The sequence below is a fragment of the Ambystoma mexicanum genome, chromosome 4q (assembly GCF_040938575.1).
Source record: "Ambystoma mexicanum isolate Mex_15411 chromosome 4q, UKY_AmexF1_1, whole genome shotgun sequence".
In the NCBI taxonomy this organism is placed as follows: Eukaryota; Metazoa; Chordata; class Amphibia; order Caudata; family Ambystomatidae; genus Ambystoma; species Ambystoma mexicanum.
This window is the reverse complement of record NC_090928.1, coordinates 285,006,542-285,025,367: the sequence shown is the minus strand read 5'-3', so window position 1 is coordinate 285,025,367 and position 18,826 is coordinate 285,006,542.

Sequence of the window (18,826 nt, the reverse complement as noted above, 5' to 3'; positions counted from 1 at the left end):
TGTTTCCAAGCAAAGCACAGAGCGTAAGAACAGAATGCCTCAATTAGCTAATCAAGAGGATAAACACCAGATGCACTACATAAGCTCGATGATTTTTCAATTGCAAATTAGGCACACAAATAAAAGGCACAGCATGGAAAATGAACACGTAATATGTTCACCATGGCACAAATCATATAACAGAAGTACTGTTTTGGTTTCTCTGATGCCAGTCACATTTGTCACACAATAATCTTTTAAGGGCATGTGGAAAAGATGGGCAAACGGTGATATCTGATAAAAGTAGTCTCCATATCCCTGGGTATGCACGTGTTACATAGGTAGAGCTACATGTGGCTGGCAGGGCCGCACTGGTGCATACAATTGTCTCGGGCACCAATTAAAAAGTGGCCCACCTTCCAAATGGCGATGCGTTCCTTTTGTGGCAGGCTGTTTGAGTATCCGAAGGGGGAGGTTTTTGATGAAATGTGATGCAAATTGTGCATTTTAAAGAATATTTATTGAGCAACACTGGTCAAGACTACTATCTGCATGATGAAGTAACTTATCAGACTGACACACAAGGGCCGAACAACTGGCCCACTTTGACCCAAAAAACTGGCCCACACTAGCATTTTGCATTTTGGTTCAGGCGTTGCCCTATTGCCCTATAGACCTGTCCGAGCCCTGGTGCTTGGAAACTAACAGTCCACAGGTGGCAAATATTACAACCCCATGCTGGCTGTGGCCCCACAATATGGAACTTCAGTAGCAATACCCCTTGATTCAAACCTTGCTGACTTCGGGAGGATGCATAGACTTCTCATTCTCAGAAAGTAAACCAGCCACATATGACTGATTACAATTACACGTTATCATTATTCACCATGCTGTTGAAAAGACATGGCTCCAATATTAGGTCTTATAGCTCGTCTGCTAGGGATTATTAACACTCTGAGGTTTGTGCACACGGAATCATGTTGCTCGGATTGCGGGACTCGACTAACTACAAAAGCCCGCGCTTCAAGGCACCTGTTTGCTCTTTCCCCCGCCTTCCTCCTCCTCCGCGCTACCTCTACCTCCAGCCTCGGGATTGCCCTGTTCCTGCCGCCGTCCGTTCAATCCACACTTACCTGACCTTTCCAAAGTTTGTTATTTGCCCTCCTCTCAGCAGCTTGTCCACTGACATGAGAAATGGATGACGGCCTCCCCTTACATGGCCTGCTGGATATTTTCTTGGTGGCCATCTTTTTGTTCTTTTTTTCTCCTATATAAATATGCCCTTAGCACCCTCTGGGTGATTAATGGGTGGTAAAGGCCTTCCAGACAGGTTAAAGGCCCTTGCTATGATCTGACATATGCGCTCGGGTGGTGGGCCACTACCACTTGGTATGCCCCACCAAAGATGGCATTATGACCTAAAACCTAATTAAAATGTATTCAGGTTTTCGGAAAGATTAAAAGAAATATGCAAACGTGTGTGCCAGTTTGCTAGTGACCATGGAGACGTGTTTCGGCGGCCTTAATGAGTGGTAATGACCTGCTAACCAACGTTACGGGAGCTCTACGCTCTGGCCTGTACTCTTGGGCCGTGAGACCATTACCACCCACTATGGCCCACTAAACATGGCATTATGGCCATAGTAAAATGTATTCAGATTTTCTGAAGACCAAAATAAGTATGTTAATAATCTCTTTAAGAATGTATAATATGTATTGATTTTGAATATCAGAAAACCTAATTGGATTTGACTATTCTGTGGTAAAATAGGTCCATTCCTACTCAATATAAATATATAGAAATACTTTGGGGGTAATTCATGGAATCAGGCGCAGATGCACCGCACGCGGATGGCGCAGAGAGGGAGCGTGTGCCAGCATGCGCCAGCCACATGGGCCAACCAGCATTTAGGCGCACCTCTGATTCATGGCTTTCTCAAGCCATTTGCAGCTGTGGCGCAGCGAACATCCAGCAGCGCCAGTTACGCCCCCAAGAACGCCCCTTGCGCTAGAAAAAAGGCATAGAAATCCCCAATACGGCGCAAAGGACCACGCTAACCCAGGACCAGCTTACAGCCCCTCTACATCATAACTGTGTGAAAAACTACATGTACCTCGCTCGTGGCAGCCAAAACATGTGAAAATCTCCCCGTGCAATCCCTTGAATGCGCGTACCCCAATTGAGGCAGCCAAAATGCATGAAATCTACTTGTGCACCCCCTTGAATACACGTACCCCCTCGCGGCAGCCAAAATGCGTGAAAATCTACTTGCGCACCCCCTTGAATACGCGTACCCCGCTCGGCCCAGCCAAAACACATGAAAATATACTTGCGCACCCCCTTGAATACACATACCCCACACATGCCTTCCAAATCAGGTGAAAAATGACTACCGTAACCCTGTGAATACGCGTACACTGCACGGGCAGGTAAATCATGTGAAAATCTCCTTGTGCACCCATTTCAATACGCGTACCCCACCTGCGCCAGCCAAATCACGTGGAAAGTACTGTGTGTGTGATGACAGGTGTCAGTGTGTCCCCCCTGTGGTGTGGGCTGCCTGCGGGGCATGGCCAGGGGTGATGGGCTGCCTGCGGGGCATGGCCAAGGGTGATGGTCTGTCTGCAGGGCATGGTCAGGGGTAATGGGCTGCCTGCGGGGCATGGTCAGGGTTGATGGGCTGCCTGACCCCTGGGCCTGTCATGGATGTGCCCTGCTGGAAGTTGCCTGCACATACTCCATTGCCAGGGATCCTGTTGCTTGGGTGACCACCTCTACTGCACCTCCGACTCCCGACTGTGGCAGGGATGTGATCTCCACCAGCCTGGCCACGGTGGATGAGGCACGTCCACAGGGTGCCCTGGTGGCATCTGGGCCGGAAGACGGCATGGAGGACGACTGGCGCATAGTGGGTGCAGAGGAGGAGAGGGTAACAAGAGCGGCCAGCACATGGAGGAACCCTGCGACAATGAGCCGTCCTAGCCAGTTCAAGATGGCACACAGCTGTTTGTGATGATGTGCGTTGTCCTTCCTGGAATCACGCACATCATCACGAATCACGCGTGTCCGCATCGCGATACTGACTAGGACGGGCTCAACACTGTCACGGATTGCCTCGTCTGAAGGTAGAGGAAGGTCAGTTGACATGGACACATCCTCTGCCTGCGGACGGGCCTGGACGGAGGCATCCGTGCCGGTGCACAGTGATGCAGTCTCAGTTTCAGGGACAGGATCAGGCAAAGGCACCTCAGCGTCGACCTGCGCTGCCTCCTGCCACTACCCCTGGACTGCACCACTTGCACCAGTGGAATCACCCCCACCAGGCCCCATCTGTGGATCTAATGCAGCCTCCTCCTCCTCCTCACCCACCACCAACCTGGATGCCTCTGCACCGTCTTCTGCATTGTCCTGCCCCTGTGGGAGCTCACCTGCCCCTTCTTCTGCTGAGGAGCCCACTCCCAACTCTGGCCTCTTGGGCCTCCACTTGGAAGCTGCGGCCATAGTGGCAAATGCGGCACCAGTCCCCTCGCTCCGAGATGGCATAACCTGGGAAGGTTACTGTAATTTGTGTCTCTGGCCGGTGGAGGCATCCCCGCCGCTCTGCTCCACAGCACCGTCTCCGCCCTCTTGTTCACGCACCGCTGTGGAAAGGGAGACATTCAACACAAGCATCAGGGCACTGTCATATGTCATAGCCATCATCACCTTTCACAACACATGGGTCCTTGCAAGCAACACACATGCACATACACCACCGCACAGACATGCATCCGTCCATGTCAACCTCCCATCACAGTGCAATCATGGACAGTCAATGCACGCATCGAGATGTGCATGTGTCATGCATCCATGACGTTTCCCAGTCACACACTCACCACTCAGTAACATGCACATGTACACCATGCACGTCCATGAGGGTGAAATCAGCATCCATGGTTCACACAACAGACATGGCCAGGTACAGACACAGGCATACAATCATGTGTGCATCATCACATGCAGGTGCACGTCATGCAGAGCAACACACACACCATTGTCGCTGCACATGCTTGACCGGACTCACATGCTTCACTGTCATGTCCCTGCACACAGACATCCATACATGGGGCATGCCAGACATACGTCCAAGGTGCACACACCTGACACACCTCAACAAGCACTACACTGGAGATGAACACATGGACACTCACCACTTGACTCCGGACGGGGGTGCATCTGGAGGACTTGGTGGTGAAGTGCTGGGTTAATGCGCTCCAGGAGCCTCATCTGGTTGTTGGTCAGATGGTCCCGGCGCCCCACTTCTCCACAAGCATCAACGATGTACTGGGCCTTCCTGAGGGTCCTGGACCTGAAGTCCTCCCAGCGCTTCAGGACACGGTTGTAGTCGCGGAATGCCACCCCCTCCACATTGATAGCATCCATGCTGTCCTTCCAGATCCTCCTCTGTTCATCCCTGTCGAGGCATGAACTTGAGAAGAGGACATCATAATTCCCCAGGACTCGCTCCACCAGGATACCAACTTCATTTTCAGTGAAGCTGGCAGCTCTCTGCTTCTTTGATTGGGGGTTGCCACTGGCCCCAGATGGTGTTGAGTCGGACATGGCAACCCCCGAGGCAGGTGTGGGTGGGCAGCTTGGTCCTGGGGCTGGTCTGTGGAGCGATAGTACACCAGTCGGGAGTCTTCTGGGTCAGCAGAGGTGGTCTCAGATACAGGATCCCTGGGTTTGGCTTCTGTGCAGGCACCAAATAGCAGGGCACATTGGCAGCAGGCAGGCTGGCACCAGCACATGGCTCGTAGGAGGCTGCTCGGGGCTCCGGGTGCAGGTAAATGGCCTTCTGGGCAAGAGCATGGTCTTCCGTGTGTTGTCGCGTGGCCAGCTTGATGAAGAGTGAGTCTGCACAAGTAAAAACAGCACATGAGCATGTAATCCGAGGAAAGGCCCTTAGCGCGTAAGCGGGTAAGTGACGCGACGTGCGCTGGAGTTGCCTTCGCCAGGGGTTAAAGGTCCTGTGGGTAAGCAGTTTGCTGTACGTGCTTTTTGTGGAGACTGACCACGTGTGTTTTTCTTTTCCATGGAAGGCAGATGGTGAGTTGTGCACGCTTATTTTTCCCACTGTGGTTGCCCCTGTGTGTCACGCACCCATTATCGAGGTCAGAGTAGCACGCGTGTTCCACTTGTATGTATTTATTGTGTCCGTGGGTGCCACAGCATACTGCGGGAGGTTTATTCCACGCATGTGGGCTACTGGGGGTTGTGTGCATGTTTATTTTCATTTTCTGGGTTGCCTGAGCATTGCGGGACCCATCTTTTATCACCAGGGGTCACAGACAGCCTTGCAGGAGAACAGGGGTGCGTCTAACATCACGTACCCTGCCCCCTTTGCCCCAATTGCCCAGGACAATTGTTGTGTGCACGTCCCATATGCAACATACCATCTGTGCCATGGTTGGGAGGACACCAAACGGAAGGCCGGAAAAGCTGGGCAACCTCCCAAGGCTGGGCATGGTGGGGCACATGGCCGGGGTGGCCAGGGAGTCCAGGGAGTCCAGGGAGGCCAAGGTGGACGCAGAGGGGGACGTGGCCAGGGTGAACCACCAGGGCAGGATGTCCAGAAACTTGCTGGGACAGCCATGCCACCACCCCAAGCGCCTCAGGAAGATGGTGCTGCTGCAGTCATCCCCAGTGCACATCTCACCCCACAGGCAATGTCATCTGCTGGCACGGGCCACCAGGTAGTGGAAGCTGCAGGTGCAGCTGTGGCAACACCCAGGCTCGGGGTCAGCCAGCACAGGATGCCTTGCCACAGGACTCCCAGGCAGATTTTCAGGGCAGGAAGGCCAAGCCACGTGTGTCCAAGGTCGCTGTGACCAAGGCACATGTTCCTGGGGCAGTTTTGACATCTGCTGCCCCAAGCAGCCAGGTGGTGGGAGATGCATGGGCAGATGCAGCCAACACCACCCCGGCAGTGAGTCTGTCAGCCAGGACTGTGTCGGTCACAGCCCTTGGCACTGAGGCAGTTGTGCTGCTGGGTCCTGGCAACAGCACCCAGCAGCCAATCACACAATCCAGGCCTTCCGTCCTCATGCCAATTCCAACTCCCATTGGCCAGTGTACCATCGCCACTGCCCCAACTGACCTGAGTGGCAGTTGCCTCACAGGATCCGCACAACCGGCCAAGAGGAGGAAGTGTGCTTCTGCGCATGAGGCTGGGACCCCAGACACAGCATTGGCCTCCGGCACGTCAAAGAAGAGGCCTTTCAATAAAGAGGAGCTGGACTTCCTTGTGGACTACATGTTGGAACACAACTGTGATATGCTGGTGGGCGCAGGGTGCCATTCTAAGCCTGCCCAGCGTCAGGTCCACTGGCAGTTCATTGCGGATGGTGTGAATGCAATGGGAAATTCAAGGCACACAGCTCAGGATTGCCACAAGCGTTGGACTGACCTCTGATGCTGTGCATAACAAAAGCGGGCCTCTAATTACTCAACTCTAATGACTGGCAGTGGGCCACCACCAGAGGAGGATGAACTCACTCCGCACGAGGGAATCACTGCAGAGTTCAGCAATCAAGGACAGATCCAGGGAGTGGGAGACATGCAAGATTATGACGCAACGTCCGGTGAGTCTTGATGCGTTTCTGTCCAGCCCGTGTGTGTTTTGCTTGTGTGATGTGCTGTGATTGACTGCCAGTTCAGGCTATGTATTGATGAGTGACATGTGTGACACATGCAATGCTTAGCTGATATGTGATTGTCGTCATGCAGTCTGCATGCAGGACATGTGCTGCACATGGAGGCAGTCCTCATCACCACACATGCACCCTACTTACATGCAAGTCACTCGGAGGCCTCTCCTATCCATGTTCAAGCTCACTGACATGTTTACATATAGGCTGTGCTGTAGTTCCACCCAACACTCAGCCTATTTCGTCACATGAGTGACGGCTATGTGAGGTCACCCTGCAAGCTGCTCTTCCACACGGCCATGCTTCCTTGCCTCTCCACCACCCCGCAGTTCACTGTCTCCATAGTACTGGCGGTTTCCATGTTGGACTACTGCTATGGCCTGTTCCCCTTTCCTGTGTACAGGCACACTTCCCTGTGCAACCCTGCCATACCTGTGCTGTGGGGGTACATCCTTTGTCCTTGATGCAGGGTGCCTCACTTGGACTGTGCAGATGGCACATGCTCAGAATGCACATGAGTGATCATTAATGGACCATTGCATTCCCTGCAAGCCCCTATGGGTCTGTGGCAGGCTACTCATTGTACCACATCTCCAGTATTGTATCCGTCTCATGGTATTTGCTTATCCATGTCATGCTCACCCAGGGTCACTTTATCTTCATGCACATGTTTAACATACCCTTGTCTGTGTCGGACACAGGCCTCCCTCTGTTACAGCCACCCTGCTTCCAGGCGACTGGTGTTGTGGCTTCTGCCTGCATAGATGTACTTGTCATGGATCCTCATGTGTCCTGCTTTCTGTCCTCCTCTCATCTGCTGTAGTAGTCAGTTGTCTCAGATGATGCAATTGACACCTGTATACACCGTCCACAACTGCACAGTACTGTGGTGAGCCATTCAGAGCCAGGCACTGGCTCCCTGCCATTCCCGAGGAGGGGAGGCCGGGGGATTTCAGTGCATCCCTACAACCCAGGGCCAACACTTCACACATGATGACTGCACTTGCCCTTACAGTGCCATCATGTCACAAGATTGACATCAGTACATTTCTGGTTCTGTTGATAGTTGAGGACGTACACATGTACTGCACCCACGCACTGCTGAGCCATGTTTCCCTCTTCAACATGCCTATTCACTTGTGTGCTGTCAACGTGACCTGCCATGTATGTATCCGTTTGCCTCCCTTCACTGTATGTGAAGGCACTTGCGTTGTTGGTTCCTGTGACACGTGTGCTTTTGTTCATATTAATGTTCTTGCAGTGCATGTTCACATGCATTTTGCATGTGTCATGGACACTGCTATTTGACTTACTGCTATGGCTATTTGGAAATTGTGCCTTGGCTATGCTACCTGCCATCTCTTAGTTGACATCTGTGATTTTTGGCAAAGATATATACCAGCCATAAGGTTGCGTGTGATGCAGTTGATTTGGAGCATGCAGTACATGTGTGGCTTTTGCATTTGACACGCATCCATGTCTGCTTTCAGGGTCACCTTCAATTTCATTGCCACTGCATGCATGCCAGAGTTAGTGTCGTGTGTGACATGGATGCCTCATGTGTTGCCCCTAAATATAGTGCTGTGTATGTGTGTGGTATGTGCTGCTGACATGTATACTAATGTTTATTTGCATTTTTTTTACAAGTGATGATGCACAGGAAGCAGTGGAGGAGGAGATGGCAGACAGGGTGGAGGGTTCAGATCACCAAGCCAGCACCAGTGGTGGTCGTGGGGTGGTAGGCCACGAACACCCCTCAGTGCTCCAGACATCATGTCCAGGCCTGCGTCTGAGTATGGCTCTGAGGGTTCTCTCTGACTCTGATAATTTGGATGCTCATGGATCCATGCTGTTGACGGTTGGTGATCCTGCAATGGATTCTGTTCTGTCCGCCACACCTGCAGTGGGTGTAGTCCCCTCAAGAGACCAGTCAGTGTTGGTATGTCGGCCTGTGGTGGTTACAGGTGTACACTCACACTCCACACTAGTTGCTCATGTTCCTGGGGCAGCAGATCGATGGAGGAATGCTGTCCTGCAGCCGCAGGCTCTGCCGGCACAGCAAGGTCCATGTCTCCTTGGGCCCCACAGGTATGGGACCCGGCAACGAGGTGGGCGTGCGCCACCTGGGAACACTGGGTGCGAGCAATCTGTGTATGCCATTGTACAGCAACAGGGGGGAACAATTGAGATGTTGGCTCAAGGCATGGAACATGTGGCTGATTCCATATTCCATCCTCCCCCCTGATAGGCAGGTGGAGCTCCAGCAGCAGTTAATGCAGTCCACGTGCCGCTCACTCAGGCTGGGCATGGCAGTGTCCAACAGGGCCCGCTGGGCTGAACTGGTGGCTCTGCGCTCAGCTATTGCTGCTGACGCAAAGGCCAACAGGGAATCCCTGAGGGAAGATTACTCCTCCCTCAGAAGTACTCTGGGTGCTCTCATCATGGCCCAGGATACACGGGCAGACCAGAGGATGGTGCAGCTGGAACGCACACTCTCGGCTGAACTCCATGGAAGCCGGGATGAGGTCGGTCTGGCAGGTGAGGCCTCTCTGGCAGAACTCTGTGTTATATGTGAGGTGGTGCATGGGGACCTGTGTGCCATATTCATTCAGAATCAGGCTCACTAGGCTTGCATGCTTGCTTCCGTGGAGGGGCTTGCCGGGGCTATGCGTGTGTGCCACATGCACCTCCTGATGTACAACCAGGGGGTGATGACGACGATGACTTATCTCTCATTCAGGTCATGCCGTGAAGACCATGAGGCCATGGAGGATTTTATTTTTGACTCAACATCGATGCATGTGGGTGTTGAGGTGCACCCTGCACCTCCCCCCTCCTGGGTGGCCCCCCATACCTTCTGGGCCCACTATGGCCATTTTATTTTTTTGTCTATTGTGCATTTATGTTGCAGTGTGATGCTATGTGGCATCCGATGGCATCCACTGTGTGTTCCGGCTGGTCTCATACAGGCTTGTTTCATGTTTCTGTTTGTGGCCACTCCTGCTTCCCCTTTCCATGGACTCACAAGGATGGCACTGTGTGACAGTAACTTACACAGAGGCATTAGACCTCCATCATATTTGTGGACAGTCTGGAGTCCAACTTGTGTATACACCCCTAGTGGGGATTCATGATGGTTTCTCCAGTGCATGGTTGGACAGCATTTTGGTGAGTATATTGTTGACTGTGCATGATTTCATGATTTCATTCTGCTAATTCATGTATTGCCTTGACTGTATACATTGTTGATGCACTTCATGCTGTATGCGGTCCCATGCCCACTTCAGCTGTCGAGGCCACTCTCATGATGGTAGGGGGACGTGTGGTGGCAATTTAACAATGAGGCACTTGTGCTATGGTGTTTACTCATTGGGCCTCATTCCGAGATTGGAGGCAGCCATGGTGCTACCAGCACCATGGCTGCCTCCAATACCTGTACCGACTCCGACCTAGTTCAATGGGAACTTACCGGTGTAGTCCGACCTTTGTGGGACCAGTAAGTCCCCATTGAAAAAGGCAATCCCCATTCCCATTTGAGCCCCCATAGGGCTCAATGGGAATTGGGAGGGACCTAATAACAGTACCGCAATTTGCGGTACCGTTATTTGCTCCCTGGTCCCTTTGCGGCTCCCGCTAAGGGCGCCTGGTAAAACCAGGCGCCCATCGTGGGACCCGCTAAGGGACCTCGTAGTAGGGCACAAAGGGATTACCGGCACCGATGTCCTTAACGGTGCCCGGTATCCCTTTGCGCCCTAGTAGGAATGAGGCCCACTGTCTGACATTGTCACTGTTGGGTCCTGTGTTCATGATGTATTATGCTGGTAAATTAATAGTCCTGTGTTGGCTTTACGTATGATATGTCACAGGATCAGCAATATGTTTCCATTGCAGATGTGACCACTACAGAGTTGTTAACATGGAAAATGTATGCTATACTGTGTGTTCATGCATTTCACATGCTAACATGCATTGAATCACCCTGCAAACACCCCCCACAACACACACAAAATACCCCCAATCCCACCCGAACATCCACCTACCCACCCAGTGCTTGCCTTCTGAGACATGCTGTGTCCCTGCTGCACATGTTTACATTGGGCCTCATTACAAATCGCCCGGTATGGAAACAACGGTGGCGGTAAACCCGCCGCCACAGTTGTTTCCATGCCGGGCGATCACAACTCCTGCAGGCGGGAGGTGATGTTCCCGCCAGGTCTGACCTAGCGGGTTTAACACCGCCCGCCTGCAGGCGGACGAGGAAACACCGGCAGCATTACGAGATGCTGCCGGTGTTTCCATTATCCCCATTCCCATTGCGTCCAATAGGACTGTGCTATGAGTCCAATAGGACTCAATGGGAATGGGGATTAACACCATTCCGCCTCCGTGATTCCCGGGAAACCGGGGTTGTAATGTCCCGATAATTCCGGGAATCACGGAGGCGGAATGGTAATACGAGTCCGGCGGTAACCAGGCGATTTTACCACCTCGGTTACCGCTGGGCTCGTGATGAGGCCCATTGACTTTCATGATCGTGATCTGGTGCCACAGGCTCAAATTTTTCCTTTCTGTTTTTTATGCAGCTGCAGGGGTTTCCATGCCACTGACACCACTCACTGTACTGTGTGGTGTAGTGTGCGGGGTGTTGCGGGGGACAACCCTGCAGCACCAGAATTTTCTTTTCTTTTTTGGGATTCCCTGAAATGCATGCCACCAAAGTTTCAAGGTTTTCTTGTTCAGGCCTTTGGTGGCATGCATTTATGTACTTTTTTTATAGGCTGGATGTTTTTGCTCAGTCTTTTCTTCAGAGTGCGTGTCTGAGGGGATTGTCCGTGGCCTGTTTCCATTTGTAACAGTGCGCTTTGTGACAGCTGTGTCATGTGTGTTGATATTTTATTGAGGTTTTCACATTGCATGCCATGGCATGGTATGTGGGGTGGGTGACCTGGTTTTGAGGGAGGTTTAGGTGACATAAAAGCACTTGGATGTGCTATTTTGCATGGGGGGTTTGGAATCTGTGGCTTCCATGTGTGCCTTTTGGTCACACGGGATTGGTTATGTTTAAGTGGCTAGGGATGCACACAATGCTGCAATTCTAAGGACACATTCTCAGGGTGTTAAGGTTGTGACAGTTGACTGTACCTTTGTCACCATCGATTGTCACCTGGAATGTGCCAGGCCTGTGTGCACTCCGCAGGGGGGGAGTTTAGGTGAAAAATGTAGCCACCAGCTTGGTACAGGCTGCCTCGCCACGTGCCCTTTCCCCTCCCATGCTCAGAGGCTGTGCGTGTGCTTGGGGATGTGAGGGCACCACCATGTCCACCGGTACACCCTGCTGGGTTGCAACGTTGTGCAGGACACATGCTGCCACAATGATCCTGCACACTACTGGGGGCGCATATAGTAGCTGCCCATCAGAACGGTCAAGGGAGTGGAAACGTGACTGAGCACTCCAAATGTGCACTCCACTATGCCCCGGGTTTCAATATGGCTGCGTTGTATTTTACCTGGGGTGGTGTGGTGGGGTCGGGTATTGGCGTCATCATGTGGGTGCTCAGAGGGTAGGCACTGTCCCCTGGGGAGGTGATAATGGTTGTGATCAGTTGGGTTTGTGTATTTGTCTGTGTGTGACATGCATGCATGTGCATAGGCATTTGTACTCACCAATGTGCCACGTGTTGCCATGCCTCCCAGCTTCCTGGTCCTGGTGTAGGGCTGACATTCTGAATTTGAAACTGCCATAGGTGAAGCCGGGGAAGTTTGCATAGACAGATGTGATGATTCCCTTGACATCGCATACAACCTGCACGTTGATGGAATGCCAATGCTTGCGGTTGCCATAGATGTGCTCAGTGGCCCTAGGTGGACATAGGGCCACATGGGTGCAATCAATGGCACCGAGCACTCTGGGGATGTGTGCCACCCCGTAAAAGTCCTGGACCACGGCCTGCCTTTCTGCAGGTGTTCTGGGCATGTATATGTGCCTGCGGACTGAGGGGCATGCAGTCATGATTGCCAACACCTGGTGTAGGCAGCATGACTGCGTGGCCTGTGAGACGCCCCCAACTATGGCAGTTGTCCGCTGAAATGACCCAGCGGCCAAAAAATGCAGGACATTGAGCATCTTTTCCAAGGGGCTCAGTGCTTGGGAGCACAAGGTGGGTGATGTTAGGTCATCCTCCCACTCAGTGACCAGGTCTAGGATGATATGTGGTGGAACCCTATACCTGGTCATCAGACATCCCAAAAAGGCTGGTACTGGGTAAGAAAATTTGGGGCCTGGCTATCCTCATCTCCTGCGGTGTCCCACGATCACTGCTGCGAGGAATGGGACATTCATCATAGCTGTATATGCTTGCTTGTTGTTTATGTGCGCTTTATAATGCGCCGGGACGCTTCAGCCTGTGTTCGTGTGGCGGACGTGTTTCTGACTTTGCGCCTTTTTTTTGGCATGCGCAGATTTGCCCTGTTCAATTCCATGAATACGTGTTGTTAGCGTGCATGTGGGTGTTGGGAGGGTTTCGTTGCTGTACGTCCACTGTTACGCCCACATTTTTGTGTGGTGTTCCCCATTTCGCGTGTTCCGTCCCCTTTTTAGATGTGTACGCTGGGAATTGTGCGCCTTCACTGGGTGACTCGTGCACAGCTTTAAGGATGTCATAGTGATGTGTGTGCCACACGCGGATTCAGTGCAGGTCCCAGGTAAGCGACGCACAGTGCCTTCCATGAATCGGTAAACAATTGCGCTAGAGATTTCAGCACACTAATTCCATGAATTATCCCGTTTATTGTAGATGCGGTGGTCGCCCAATGGTAATTATGGACTTTGAGTGTAGAGGTTTTGCAGCTGAAAAAAACACTGCCTACATACACTATAATGTTATGTACGTGGGGCCAAACCTACAGTATTTGCCTAATTTTCGGAATGCTAACGTATAAAACATTTGTGTTGGTTTATATTAATGATACTGTGTTGTTGATTAATCCCTTCAGATGATATTTACATATCCAGGGTTCTGATGCATACTAGCACATACAAAAAAATACATTCATAAATAAAAAAAGATTGTGTAATTTTCCAGATAAAGATAGCATTGAAAAAATGTCCACAGTCTAGGTCTGAACAATTCTTCAAGCATTAACGATACGTATCAGGGTTATACATCATTTGATGACAAATTAGTGAAATCTAAACTACTGTCTGAGGTATTTGTCATTATGATGTTGTAAAATCTAGAGACTAAACTAAGACGGTTTCCTAAAACTCTTGCGAGAGACCTTACCCATCTCAAAGCCTGTTCACTTGAGTACAGTCTTTCTTTCCTTTTCATTTTCCTATCACATTATCTTGATCTTGGGAATTTGTTTTATTTTATTTAATGCACAAACAGCAAAAAGCTTTGTGTGTACAACATAACCAACAACACAATAAAATAACCTCAATTAAAATACATATAATTAACATAGTACAATTCATTCATAATTCTAAAATACCGTTAAAATTGAGATTATAGTACATAATAAAATCTTAACATAGCACCACTGTTCAATTAAATATCTTCATCATTTCAGCAGATTTCCAATACAATTTTACTAAATAAAATATCAACCTTTTAAAAATGCAAGCCATATCATCCTAAAATCATCTTTACATAATCTATTGTCATACTCAATTAGATGTTTCCAACGTAATTCAGCTAAACTTTCACAGTCGAGTAAAAGATGTTCTAAGGATTCAAGAATGTCAAAACCACACAATCTACAGTAGCGTTTATCACATGGGATCCCCAACTGGACACCCAGGGCCAGTAAGGAAATATTGACATTGAATTTAAGCCGTATGTATTGCGTTGCAATGGCAATATTCGGGTAAGCATTTTTATAGATTGGCTCGACCTGCTTAATAATAATGTATTTGCACAACTGAGTTTAATTTTTAATGGCGAACAAGTTAGTTAAGTACTCTTCTTTACTATGTTCAACCATCTTTTGCTTTATACGACTTTTAATCGTATGGATTGCACCATCTGATCTCATATAACTGCAGTCTTCTTGCCATTTCATACACACATGGAACAACTTCCTCAGTATGCCCAATTGGAGGTAATTGTCAAGTCTACAAAAGGCTTCCATAAATACCCCAATCATAGTCACGTTTGAGATCATAAGCATTTTGTCACAAAAGCACATGATTTTCTTAATAACATCATATGTAATGCCAGTGACCTCTAATTCAAGATATAGGGCCTCATTACGACCCTGGCGGAGTGGGTTTACGCCAGCGGTATTCGCGGCGGACCCGTCCGCCCCACTACGAGTTCCCGTAGCGCCATGGAGCGTTTTCCGCCTGGTTTTTCCGGGCGGAGAAATCCATGGCGCTACGGGACCTTGTTGTTAATTACGCCACCGTATTTTACGGTGGCGTAATTAACGCCTTCCCCACTCCCATTATACCCTATGGGGCAAAAATGGGAATGGGGAAGGGTAAAATGGGGAATGGGGATTTACCGCCCCGCCAAGGTCGGAATGGGGCGGTAAATCCGCCAACCCCCATGGCGCTATCGGCAGCTTTCCGCCGTGCTCCATGGTGCATTTGGCGCCACGATTTCCGCCAGGGTCGTAATGAGGCCCATAGTAACTCAACTGGAGGGCCAGAGGAAGACCAAACAGTTTACAAAGGGCACTTGCTTTGTATTTCCTCAGAATGTCTGTATGGTTCCTGCCCCATATATCGATGCCATTGAATATAATAGATGTAACTTTAGTTAGATAGAGTAGCAAGACTGTTTCAAACAACATACCACGTTGTTTGTACACAAATCTGTTGATTATGTTATGTGCTTTGTGACATTTGTGCTTTGTCTCAGACCAGTGTTTGTCCCATTTTAAATTACTCTCTAGATGCAGCCCTAGGTATTTGTAGGTAACATTTTCCAGTTTCTTACCATTTAGTTTGCACGGGTAGATACGTGATTTACATGGACCTCTTGCAAACCCCATTGCTTTGCTTTTCTCTATATTTATAACTAGTCCATTTATTTCAGCATACGTCCCAAGTGAGCTCAACAACGACTGGAGACCTTTAGGGGTGTGGTCAACTAAGACCACATCGTCAGCATATGGTAACCAATTTAAGGAATAACAACCAACTTTCACAGGGCACAATAACGGTGAAATAATCTCCAACCTCATATCTGAAAGATAGAGGTTAAATAGGGTGGCAGCAACCACACACACCCCTGCTTTACACCTCGTCAGGTTTTTAATGGTGCTGTTAGTCTACATTCACCATCTAATCTGATGCTGACTGAAGTTTCACTATAAAGTATTAACAACATCTTCAATAACCCAGCCGGTATATTCCAATCTGAAAAATTCTTCCATAATCGTCCTCTTAAAATCGTGTCAAACGCAGCGGAGAAATCTAAAAACGCTGCGTAGACTTTGGTGTTTCTTCTTTCCCATGTGTATTCAATTACAGTGGTCAGTATCAAGAGATTATATGCTGTATTAGAATGTTTGATAAAGCCCCTCTGATTTGGTGGAAGAATTCTGTGTTCGTCAATCCAAGTGTTTAGTTCGATTAAAAAAACCTTAGCTAAAATTTTAGAAGGTACCTCAATCATCGCAAGCAACCGATAATTAGCTGGGAGATTTAGTGGCCCTTTTTTATGTACTGGTAAAATCTAGCTTTCGCTCCAAGTCAGTGGAATCACACCAAAGGTGCCAATGTGATTGAATAGTGTATGCAGCCCTTGAGCCCACCTCTCAGGGTTTTGTTTCATCACAGCATTGCAAATACCATCAGGGCCACAAGCTCTGGATTTATTTGAATGATTGATCTGGGCATTAACAAACCACCAGTGCACTTCTCAGTGCTTAATTTGTAAGAAAATATGTGCTAGGCCCCCAAATATTTTATAGCACACTTGTAACACTGCGAGCAAGAAATTCCCCACCATTGCTGCCCCCACCCACAGCTGCTCCCCACTGAGCAGGCGCAATTTGGAGTTAAACTCCAGTTCGCGCCTGCTCAGTGGGGTTGATGGATGCTCTGGCTATCGTTACATCATAATAAATCTCAGTCTGAGGCAACAAGTGCTGGGGCTCAGAAATAAGTGCCGGAGCTGAGCCCTGGCAACCAACCCCACAAATTAAGCACTGCACTTCACCCTCAGTTTCTTTTGTGAGTAGGGTTCTAATTATTGAGTTTATTCGGGGTGGTCATATTAACATATGGGAAAAGGTGGGAACACAATGCATCAATGTATAACGTAAGATGTGCACCACCATTTTATCAACAGCAACCTTGTTCTCCACCAGCTACCCCACTATTCAACTTACTACCCTCTATTACAATACTCAAAGCAACAAAAGGACATGCACATGGGAGAAGCTGAGCTATTTACGGCTTAATGGCATAACACATTTTAGGACGGCATAACATGTATACAGAATCCTGACTGTCGTATCTTTATGACAGTCCTGTTTCACCCTTACTGTTGTGTTTTGTTGTCATGTGGGATATATAAAGATAAAGCACACTTCTTCCATTTACACAACCTTGTAGAGCTGATGTCTCTACTTATAACATAACTAATTATAATGTTCAGTTGTATAATCAAGTTAGTTCATCAAGCCTCATTGTCCAATCTTCCAGAGGATTGTAATACCTTCAAAAATAATGCTGCCCTACATTGTACTGCCTGTATCTATTTTCTTGTAGTGTTCAAATAGTGACTTACATACATCAATCCATTGGCAAGTCATACAGACCCCTACCAGCAGTTGTTGAGCTAGTATGAATTTGTGTTCACATGATCATAGTTTGAACTCATAAATTGTATAATAAAAAAGTACATTTCATGTAATGTCTATATCCTATCTACTAATTTTTCATATTCATTCATAGTAGGATTTAAAAATGATTAAAATGTGAGTTCAATACTACAGCAGTACCATACTGTTGCCATCTTGTGCAACTGGTTTTATTGGCAGCAACCATTTTTTTCAACATTTTATGTGGTATAACACTGACAATCTAACTTCCTGGATGGAGCATGTTGTATTGTGCAATGTATCACAAATGCAGTGCATGTAATTATGACAAGAATAATGAGTCAATATAATAAAGCACAGAGAGCAGTAGTGATGCTATTTCACAGTGATTGCCCGGCAATATCCCATGTCCAGAGAGGCATATGAAGGGATTTTTAAGACAATGTCTGCTATGTTAGAGCAAGGCATCTTAGTGACGTCAGAGTTGTCATGTAATACATCAGTTTACCCTGTGAAAAAAGGTAAAGGGGGGTCATAAAGGCTGATTCAAGATCTAAGGCCAATAAATGACATTGTTGAGGCCGAGATCCCTCTAGTGCCAAACCCCTCTACAATTCTATGTAATATACCTGTTGAGGTAAATATTTCATGGTGATTGACCTGAAAAATGCATTTTTCGCAATCCCGTTGCACCGTGACTCACAAGATCTGACGTCATTCACGTTCAGACAAATGCGTCTGAAAAGCACGAGCTTGCCACAGGGGTACAGTGAGTCTCCTTTTATTTTCAACCTAGTCCTGCAGATGGACTTGAGCAATATCGCACTAGAAAGTGTCGTCCTGCAATACGTGGATGACATCTTAATCTGCAGCACCTCAGAAGAGCAATGCAGGCACAATTCTGTTCAGCTATTGACTATACTGGCTGAGAAGGGATATAAAGTTGACAAGGAAAAGTTACAATATTGTCAACAAGAAGTGCTGTTCATAGGCCAGCTGATCTCACATGAGGGAAAGAAAGTGACCCGAGAAAGGGCTGAAGCCATATTTAGCACAGCTAAGCCACACACGATAAAGCAGATACAGAGCTTTTTAGGCCTATGCAACTATGTCAGGGCAAGGGTCTTCGACTACAGCTCTTACACCAAGCCTTGACTTCAGGCCCTAAAGAAGGCCCAAGTGATGAAGAAAAAGATCGAATGGTCTGAGACCATGGAGAAAGGGTTTGCTGAACTCAAAAGAGCCATTTTCACAGCACCAGTTTTAGTGATCCCAAATTATGCAGAGGAATTTGACCTGTTTTCACACACAAATGGCAGTGTTATGATGGCAGTACTCAAACAAAGAACCACAATGGGGTACAAGCTCCTGGCGTACT